Source organism: Alligator mississippiensis, chromosome 1, assembly GCF_030867095.1.
Source record: "Alligator mississippiensis isolate rAllMis1 chromosome 1, rAllMis1, whole genome shotgun sequence".
Taxonomy (NCBI): domain Eukaryota; kingdom Metazoa; phylum Chordata; order Crocodylia; family Alligatoridae; genus Alligator; species Alligator mississippiensis.
This window is the reverse complement of record NC_081824.1, coordinates 449,408,591-449,418,629: the sequence shown is the minus strand read 5'-3', so window position 1 is coordinate 449,418,629 and position 10,039 is coordinate 449,408,591. Positions and strand designations below refer to the sequence as shown.

General features: G+C 56.3%; 1 pseudogene; it reads right to left on the bottom strand.

Annotated features, from left to right (window-relative positions):
- Positions 1 to 9,483: 9,483 nt before the first annotated feature.
- On the bottom strand, positions 9,484 to 9,658 carry LOC132247922 (U2 spliceosomal RNA; annotated as a pseudogene).
- Between the last annotated feature and the right edge of the window lie 381 nt (positions 9,659 to 10,039).

Here is a 10,039-nt window from a genome sequence, read left to right as displayed (position 1 = left end):
CTATTCCCCCATTGTCACGCTCCTCCACAGGTGTTTCCTCCACCACCATCTCCTCGCCCCCCTCCCGCTGCCCCTGCTGCTCCTTCTCCTCCACTTTCCCCTCCTCTCCTCTGATCTCCTCTTGGTTCCCCCCCTTCTGCACTTTGTTCGCATATGAAAAAGGGCACTGCTGCTGTATGTGCCCCTCCCGCCCACAGTCCCTGCATACCAGCTTTTCTTTACAAAACTGGGCCTTGTGCCCCATTGCCCTGCAGCGAAAGCATATGGTCAGTTGGCAAAAGGCCGCCAGGTGGCCCCCCTGCCCACACCTGCTACATAACTTTGGCTGGTGGTTGTATGTTAAATACCCTTTATAGGGCCCAATTTGCACCACAGACTTCAAATGCCTCACTGCCCCTGGATTCCCCACCTCCTCATGTAACACTACCTTTGCCCTCCATGACCCCGTCCAAATTCCCCACCAGTCTCACACTTTTTCCACACAAACCACTTTTTGGACCCTCCCTTCCAGCCAGAACCACACCTCATCCTTTTCCAACATATCGTTATACTTTTTAATAAACAACACTCTCGCATGCCTTCTGCCCCACCTCAAAGTGCAAACCCTCCAACTCCCCACACTCCTCCGCCTCTCTCCGAGCTTTCCAAAATGCAGCGTAGTTCTTATCATCCGTAAAAGTCACATTCCATTGTCTATAATTATCGAAAGGGACCACGCAGCTCACATCCCTTGGGTTCACTTTCAACATCGAAAATAGAACCGCGGCCATAAAGTCCACACGATTCAACGTTTTCAGTCCTTTGTGGCCCTCCTGGCCCAAAACCACCTTCAGCCTCCATTTTGTCCCCCTTCCTGCTCATCCATTTCCTTTCTCCGCTCCAGACGCTGCTGCACCTCCTGCTGCTTTCTCCCCCTCCTCAGGGCGCTCCTGCCGTTCTCCCTCCGCCACCGCTGGTCTTCCCTCTTTGGGGATCTGCCTTCCCTCTCCGCTGTACCACGCTCCACCCTTCCTCCTCTGATGAATGCTCAACTCGACCACCAAACTTGCCATCCGCTCCTCCGATCTTCTGGTCACCGCTTCTGCTCTCCCGCTGATCACGATCCTCCCATCCTCCTCTCCTCTCAGCTCCCTCCTCCGCCATCGTCGTCTCCGCCAAAACCACCAACGCCACCGCCTTCATCTCCTCCATTGCTGCCGCCTCCATCCTCTCCGGCGCCCAGCCTCTTGAGGCCCGACCAGGCAGTGGCCGGACCTAGGCCTGTCCGCCAACCTGATCTGAGGCTTCAAGAGACCGAGAAGCGATAACCCGCCCAACCCCAGAGTGGGAGCGGGCACCCCGGACCGGTGGCCCAGGGGGCCCGGCAAGCAGGGCTGGGAGCGGCGGGGGCAGCGGCTGTCGGTTGGTCAGTCCCGGGGCCTGGTGACTGAGCGACTGGCTGGCTCTCCTGCGGGCAGGCGGGGGCTGACAGGTGTGTGCTGCTCCTGACTCGACTCAAGTCGACGATTTCATAGACGTTTGGGCTGGAAGGGACCTCGGAAGGTCATCGGGTCCGTCTAGCCCCCTGCCCAAAGGGCCGGGAGGAAGTCCGCTGGGGTCATAGGATCCCAGCAAGAGAAGCATCCTGTTTGCTCTTGAAGGTGTTCAAGGGAGGCAGGCGCTTGAACCACCTCCGGTGGCAGGCTGTTCCAGACAGACCTTGCCTTGGGGGCTCAGACAGGAAAGAAATTCTTCCTCCAGTCCAGCCTGAAACGGCCTTGTCGTAGTTAGTTGATGACTATTCGACCTAGTCATCATCTCTTCCTTGGGGCGCTCACTCTGGTGAACAAACGCGTTCCCCCAGCTACTGGTTGGTGGTCAACTTGGAGGTGGCCATCAGATCGCCCCCGAGCGAGCGAGCCTGGGCTTTATCCAGGCTCAAGAGCCCCAGGCAGGGTTCTCAGCCTGTCTTCACAGGGTCTGCTTCCCTGACCTCTGATCGTGCGCGGGCGTGGCTCTTCTCTGGACGGACTCTCTCCAGCTTCTCCACATCACGTCCTTTTGGAATTGCAGAGCAAGCCCAAAACTGGACGCGGTACTCCAGCTGCGGCCTCGCTGAGGCTGAGTACAAGGGGAGAAGGACGTCCCGCCCGGGATTTGCTCGAGAAGCATCTACGGATGCAAGCCAGCGTTTGGGTCGCTTGACTAGCTGCAGCATCGCGCTGCAGGCTCGCTGCAGACTCGACTCAACTCAGGCTTCCTTCCCTTTGTCCCGATCTCCGTCTACTGCTTTCACTTGACTTGCACTTGCACACGCCCCACCGCTCTGGCTTTGGTTGTCGTTGTCGCCGCTGCCGACGCTCGACGAAGGCAGCGTCTGGTCTTAAGTGGCCTTGCAGGCCGAGCGACACGGAAAGTACTTTTATTACAAAAGTATCAAAACAAATAAGAATTTCAACTCAACCAAACAAAACACCAGCTTGTCGCTTCAAACCTCAAGACAACACATACACATCATAACATAAGAATCTTCCCAAAACAAAACCAAAGCTTAAGAAATGCTTCTCCCCCTTTTACATAATCAACTCAAAACCATTCCAAATCCATCTTATTTCTCAAACACATAATATACATCATAACATTATTCTCTTGAACCTTCCCTTCCCTTTCAATTCCCTCCTCAAACAATTTTCTCCAATCTATACCTTCCCCTTTCTTCCTATAATACTCCAATTCCGCGTATACTAAGCACACACATTCCTGTGAAGTGAAATATAGCCCCTTCTGAACTAGTAGACACCTTGTTTTCCATATTGCCCCCTCTGTACACAATAATAAGATCCTCATTTCCCATTCCCTTACCTTCGGCTTTACCAAACGATACACCACCCCCTTATAAGCCACACAGTCCCCCCACCCTATCGCTTTACAGAATCTTGCCACCCACTGCCAAACCCTCTGTGCATAAAAACACTCCCATAACAAGTGCAACACAGTTTCCACCCTCCCACACAATTTCCTCGGGCACTCCCCCGACTGCAGCAACCCCCATTTCCTCTGTTCTGCCCTCACTGGTATTACCTTCCTTACAACCCACCACGCAAAATCCTCTTGTTCCCCCTTCCACCTCTTTCCCACTATCCCCTTCCAGACCCTCCCCACCTGCCCTTCCGCCACCTCCCCTATGTCCGCCATTTTGTCTATCCCCCGAATTTCCCTCAGTACCCTCTTTGCTTCTCTCAAGCCCTCCCACCCTAACCCCTCCAGCCCCTTTGCCGTCAAAACCCCTCACCCCCGCTCGTACCACCTAGCTGGTCTTTCAGCCCACAGCCCCGTCCACCTCCTCCCGTATAGCCCCAATCTTCTCAAAAACCTTCCCGCCCAGTATCTACACATTGCCCCCACTTTCCTCCCTTCCAACCCTGCAGCCCTCACCACCCCTTTCCAACAGTGCACATACAAAAAGACTTCTAATTCTGGTACACCCCACCCTCCCAGATCCTCCCTCTTGTATATCCTCCTCCTCGCCACCCTCTCTGTCTCCCCCCCCCCCAAAAGAAAAGACACATTTCCCTTTGCACCCGCCTCACCTGCAGCCAGGTGGGCGGGTACACCATCGCCACAAACAAAATGGTTGGCAACAAACACAGTTTCATAATCCCTACTTCCCCTTTCTTTCTAGTCCCCCATATCCCTGCCTCTTTCCTCACCCTTCCTCGAACCTCCTCCCATTCCCGTTCCCCCTTCCCCCCTCACATCCATATACACTCCCAGTACCTTCAAATCCTCCCTCTCCACCTGCCACCCTTCCTCCTCCAACCCTTTCCATTCCCCCGCCGCCAACAAAGTGCTCTTCCCTTTGTTCACCCGTGGTCCCGCCGCCTCCCCATACTCCCTAATACCCTCCACAACCCTCCTTAAAGCCCCCTCATCTCAAACCATGAAGCTCACATCATCCATATATAAACTAACCCTCAACTCCCCTCCCCCTGGTATCGGAATCCCCCTCACCCTCCCATCCCTTCTCACCCTTTGTGCCAGTGACTCCATACCACATATAAACAACCCCGGAGACAGGGGGCACCCCTGGCGCACCCCCCTCTCCACCCGGAATTCCTCTCCCAAAAATCCCTTCACCAGAATCCTACTCCGTGCCCCCCCATACAGTGCCCTCACCCACCCCACAGATTTCCCAGGAAACCCCATCCGCCCCAACACCCTAAACAAAAACCCGTGCTCCAAACTATCGTAAGCCTTTTCAAGGTCCACGCTTCCCATCACCACCCTCCACCCCCTCTCTCCCACGTATTCCAACACATCCCTCCACACCCACTGTGTATCAACCAACCTTCTGCCCTTCACCCCACACGTCTGATCTTCCCCCAACACCTTCCCCATCCGTATTGCCAACACCCTTGCGAATAACTTATAATCAACATTTAACAAAGTGATCGGCCTCCAATTTTTGAGTGCCTCCCTATTTCCCTTTTTATATAATAATAATAACACCACCACCCCCACCGCAAACCCTTCCCCCACTACCCCCGTCTCCATAATTTCTTTGAACACCTCCACCACATCCCCCCCCCCCCCCACCAAACCCCAAAACCTTTCATAAAACTCCTTTGGTAGTCTGTCCAACCCAGGTGTCTTCTCCTTTTTCATTCCCCCCAAGACCTCCCTCACCTCCTCCTCCCTCATCTCCCTTTCCAAGTCCACTCCCTCCCCTTCCCCTACCCTCCCTTCCAATTCCCCAAAAAACCTCTCCCCCATCTCCCCATTTACCGCCCGCTTCCTATATAACCCTGTGTAGAAACCCATCACCTCCCTCAACACCTCCCGCTGCTCTTCTGCCCCCACCTCCCTCCCTTTCCTTACCCTCTCAGCAAAATATTTTCCCCACTCTTCCCCCTCCCCTACCCACGGTGCCTGTGCCAAAAACAACCTCTCCCTCTCCCTTCCCCAAAACCACTCTTCCACTGCCTGCTTCACCTCCCCCAATTCCCGCTTCACATCCTTCCCCCCCATCGCCTCCCGAATCAAATCCTGTACCCTCCCCTGTAGTCTCCCCAATTCTCTTTTCCTTTCCCACACCACCTTCTTCCCCACTTGTATAAACCACCTCTGGATTTTCTCTTTTGTTATCCTCCACCACTCCCATTTGGACTTGAAAAGAGCCTTTGTCATCCTCCACCTCCTATACTCCCTCTCAAAAGCCCCACACACCCGCTCATCCCCCAACACCCTCATGTTCAACCTCCACACACCCCCCTCCCCCAACCCGCAAATCTACCCTCAGCCACTTGTGATCACTAAACCCCACCTCTCCCATTTCCTTACCCTCCACCCTCATCCCCCCAGACACAAACACAAAATCTATCCTCTATACCCTTCTTCCTCCTGGATCCATCCTTGTTCCCACCTGCTCCCCCTCCCACACATCTTGCAGCCCCTCCTCCCGAATCCAATTTCTCACCCATCTCCCTGTAGAGTTCAGAAGCCCCCCCCAACACCCCCTTCCCTATCCCCTTCTTCTATAATACAATTGAAATCCCCTACGACAACCTTCTTTCCTCCCCCACCCCCACATATCCCCAACTTCCTCAAGAATTCCCTTCGTTCCGCTTTCACCGCCTGTGCATATACGTTAAAGACCCCCACCTCCTCCCCCCCCACCTCCATCTTCATGTGCTGCAACCGCCCCTCAATGAATGTCTCCACCCCGATTACCCGCACCCGTGTCCCATTCAACAAGATACCCACCCCCACCGCTCTATTCCCTCCCACCCCAGCCCACCACGACTGCCCCTTCCCCCAGCGTTTCCTCAAAAACCTATAAGCCCTTTCCCACCCTATTCCACATTCTTCAACGCAAATCATGTCTGGTCCAGTGCTTCTAATCATCTCCCTACCCTCTCCCACCTTTTCTTCGTTAACAAGCTTCTCACATGCAAAGAAACAATCTTCACTGCCATTCCAATTTTTTTCAAAAACAAAACCACCCCCTTTTGTCTTCTCACCCCTCCACCCCACTCCCACTCTTTAATTCACTTTCAGACTCATCCCCAGGAGTCACCATCCCTGGTCTCCATATCCCCATCGTAGCTACCAAACCTTCCACTGCTCCAGGGCTCAAATATCCCCCCCCACCCTCCCTTCCTGTAACCTTTCACCCCCTTTCCCTCCTCCCTCTTTCCCCTTCTCTCCCGAGTCCCCACCATCCATCTCCATCCCCACTCTCTTATTACCCCCTTTCACCCCCCCCCTTGTTTTTTCCTTTTCTTTAAACTCCCTTGTCCTTGTTCCAGGGCTTCCATTTCCTCTGTCCAACTCCCTCCTTCAGATGTTTCCACTTCCCCCAAATGCTCCACCATCCCTCTCAGCTGTTTTAAGGCTTCTGCCCCACCTTCCTCCTCTCCCTTCTGCTCCTTTTCTTCTTCCAGTAACCCCAGTACTGCTTCTTCAATAGCTTGTCCTCGTCCTCCCTCCCCCTCAGGCGTTTCCTCTATTATCAGTTCTTCCTCCTCCATCTGCGCCTCCAGGTGTTCTCCATCCCCTCGTTTTGCCATTTCTACCAACCTCTCCCTTCCAGGTGTTCCCCATCCCCTTGTTCCACCTCTCCCCCTGTTCCCCCCCCTGGTCTTCTCGCACCCGCACTCTATTTGCATATGAGAAGGGGCAATCTCGCTGAAAGTGCCCCTCTCGCTTACACCCATTTTCTCCGTGCAAAACTGTGCCCTATGTCCCATCCCCCTACACCGAAAACAAATCGTTAACGCACAAAACGCTGCCAGGTGCCCCCCCAACCTACACCTACTACACAGCTTTGGCTGGTCATCGTACATAATATAGCCCTTGTGCATCCCCATCCTTACAACTGGTAACAGGTGCTTCATACCCCCCGGATTCCCCACTTCTTCATGCAAAATAACTCATGCCCTCCACCCCCTGTCCAAACCCTCCACTGGTCAAAACATTTCTCCACTGTTTTCACCCGCTGCACCCTACCCTCTAACCAGTTCACCACATCCCCCCCTTCCACCATATCTGTATACATCTTTATGTACACCACACGCTCTCTCGTCCTCTGGCCCACCTCAAACCTTAGCCCCCCCAGCTCTCCCCGTTCCACAGCCACTCCGTGGGCCTCCCAAAAAGCATTATACTCTTTTGCACTCCAAAAAGACACGTGCCACTCGCGATAATTATCAAATGCTAGTACACAGACTAAGTCCACCGGTTGCACCTTCAAAACTCCCAATAAGATTTTAGACAGAGTCCCACCGGCTCAAAGTCCTTGCTCCTTGAAATCCTTCCCGCTCCAGAGTCACTTTCACTTTCCAGCGAACGTCCCTCCTTCGCTTGTCCTCTTCTCTCTCTGAGCCCGCCGCTTTCGCTGTCCCTGCCGCCGCCTCCTTCTGCCTGGTCTCTTTCCTCCGACCGCCCTCTGTTGCTGCCGCTCTTGCCGATCCGCCTTCTTCGGGGGTCTTCCCCCCCATTCCCAGCTGAACCTTCCCCCCACGTCCTACAACACTCCAAACCTCCGCCGCTGCCGACTGCTCACCTCCTTCGTTGTTCTGCTCACCTCCTCCGATGGTATGACCGCTCTCCCCGCTCTCTCCCGGACCTCGTTGCCTCCTTTCCGCTCTCCTCTGCTCCCCAACCTCCACCTCCTCTGATGTCCTCTGCTCACCAACCTCCATCTCCTCCAATCTCCGCTCTTCACCGACCTCCGTCCTCTCAGATGTCCTCTGCTCACTGATCTCCATCCGCCTCGCCCTTTCCTTCACTGCTCGCCTCGCCTGCTCCGCCATCTCGGCTCCCGACTCCTGGCCTCTCGAGGCCCGACCAGGCAGCGGCCGGACCTAGGCCCGTCCGCCAACCCGATCTGAGCCTTCAAGAGGCTGAGAAGGGATAACCTGCCCAACCTCGGAGGGGGAGTGGGCGCCCTGGGCCGGTGGCCCAGGGGGCCCGGTGAGCAGGGCAGGGGGCGGCCCTGGCGGCAGTCGGTCCCGGAGCCTGGCAACTGAGCAGCTGGCTGGCTCTTTCTCCTGCGGGCGGGAAAGCCACTGTGCGAGCGGGCGGGACTGGCTGGCAGATGTGTGAGGCTCCTTCCTCTACTCGACTTGACGATTTCATAGACTTTCGGGCTGGAAGGGACCTCGGAAGATCATCGAGTCCGTCCAGCCCCCTGCCCAAAGGGCCGGCTGGAAGGAAGGCCGCTGGGGTCAGTGGATCCCAGCAAGAGAAGCATCCCGTTTGCTCTTGAAGGGGTTCAAGGGAGGCAGGCGCTCGAACCGAACCGAACCACCTCCGGTGGCAGGCTGTTCCCGATAGACCTTGCCTTGGGGGCTCGGACAGGAAAGCAATTCTTCCTCCTGTCCAGCCTGAAACAGCCTTGTAGTAGTTAGTTGATGGCGGTTCGACCGGGTCGTCCTCCCTTCCCTTCCCTTCCCTTCCCTTCCCTTCCCTTCCCTTCCCTTCCCTTCCCTTCCCTTCCCTTCCCTTCCCTTCCCTGGGGCGCGCTCTCGCTTGCTCGCTCTGGTGAACAAACGCGTTCCCCCAGCTACTGGTTGGCGGTCAACTTAGAGGTGGCCATCAGATCACCCCCGAGCGAGCAAGCGAGCCTGGGCTTTATGCAGGCTCAAGAGCCCCAGGCAGGGCTCTCAGCCTGTCATCGTAGGGTCTGCTTCCCTGACCTGTGATCGTGCGCGGCGGGCGTGCCTCTTCTCTGGACAGACTCTCTCCGGCTTCTACACATCACGCCCGTCCTTTTTGAATTGTGGAGCCAGCCCAAAACTGGACTCAGTACTCCAGCCGAGGCCGAGTACAAGGGGAGAAGGACGTCCCGCCCGCCCGGGATTTGCTCAAGAAGCATCTCTGAATGCAAGCCAGTGTTTGGGTCACTTGACTAGCTGGCAGCATCGCGCTGCAGACTTGACTCGGGCTTCCTTCCTTCCATTTGCCCCGGTCTCTGTCTACTGCTTTCATTTGACTTGCGCTTGCATGCGCCCCGCCGCTCACTCTGGCTTTGGTCGGCGGCGACAACACCGACGCTCGATGAAGGCAGCATCTGGTCTTAAGCGGCCTCACAGGCCGATGCAGAAGGAGGCTGCAAGGCCTGTCTGCCAGTAGCCAGGAAGGCCCCAGCCTCCCCAACCCACCCTCCGGGCGCTGCTTCCAGGCCCATGGCGGGCCCGGGCAGGCTGGGCGGGCTCCAGGCCCGCACCCCCCCGCCCGCCCAGGCCTGGGCCCTGCGGCCCCGGGCGGGGCCCCGGCCTCCCCCCAGCGGGAGGTGGCGGCAGAGGTGGGGCCGCGCTGCCTGCTGAGCAGGAGGGCGCGCGCATGCTCACTCCCTCCCCTGCCAGTGTGCTGGCCGCCTGGCGGCGGCAGCCCTTTGCGCACAGGGTTTTGCCCCCTGGGGCTGCCCAGGGGCCACGGCCTGGCCCTGCTGCCGCTGCCTTTGGAACCCAGAGAGGAGGAAGGCAGCGCTCTCCCTGAAGGGGAGCAGGTACTGGGCCCAGAGGCACTGTAATACCGGGCCGATGCGTGGAGGGGCTGGAGCAAGCTCTGAGGCCCGCTCCCGGCACCAAAAATGCGTTTAATGCATCGGTCCTCCCATCGAGGACGTATCAGCGATTAAAGTGATAAGAACAGATTGACTTTTATTAGTAGATGTTAAGGATTGTAAATCCAAAAAAGATGACAAACCCGATAGGGAAATACAGAGCGCCCGGGCGAGGGACTAACAATAGAAGGATGGGGGTGAGGTTGGGAACGCAACTAGGTTATACGCCATACAAAGTTAGCCAACTAAGCCAGGGGGTAAGGGGAGAGGGGAGGGGGGGGGTTTGTGATGCTGAGAGAAAAAGAGGATAGAAACACACATACCCGTGACAATGGTCCACAGTGGTGGAAAAGTGGTCCGAAGATGAAGTGTCTCAGTCTAGATATAGTCTATCGCGGGGGTCCTCTTCGGCTGGCGCTGGGTCGTCGTCTGTTGTTGATGAATCCTCTTGAAGCGAAGGTCCGTCTGGTGCAGAGGGGGGCGGTTCAGGCG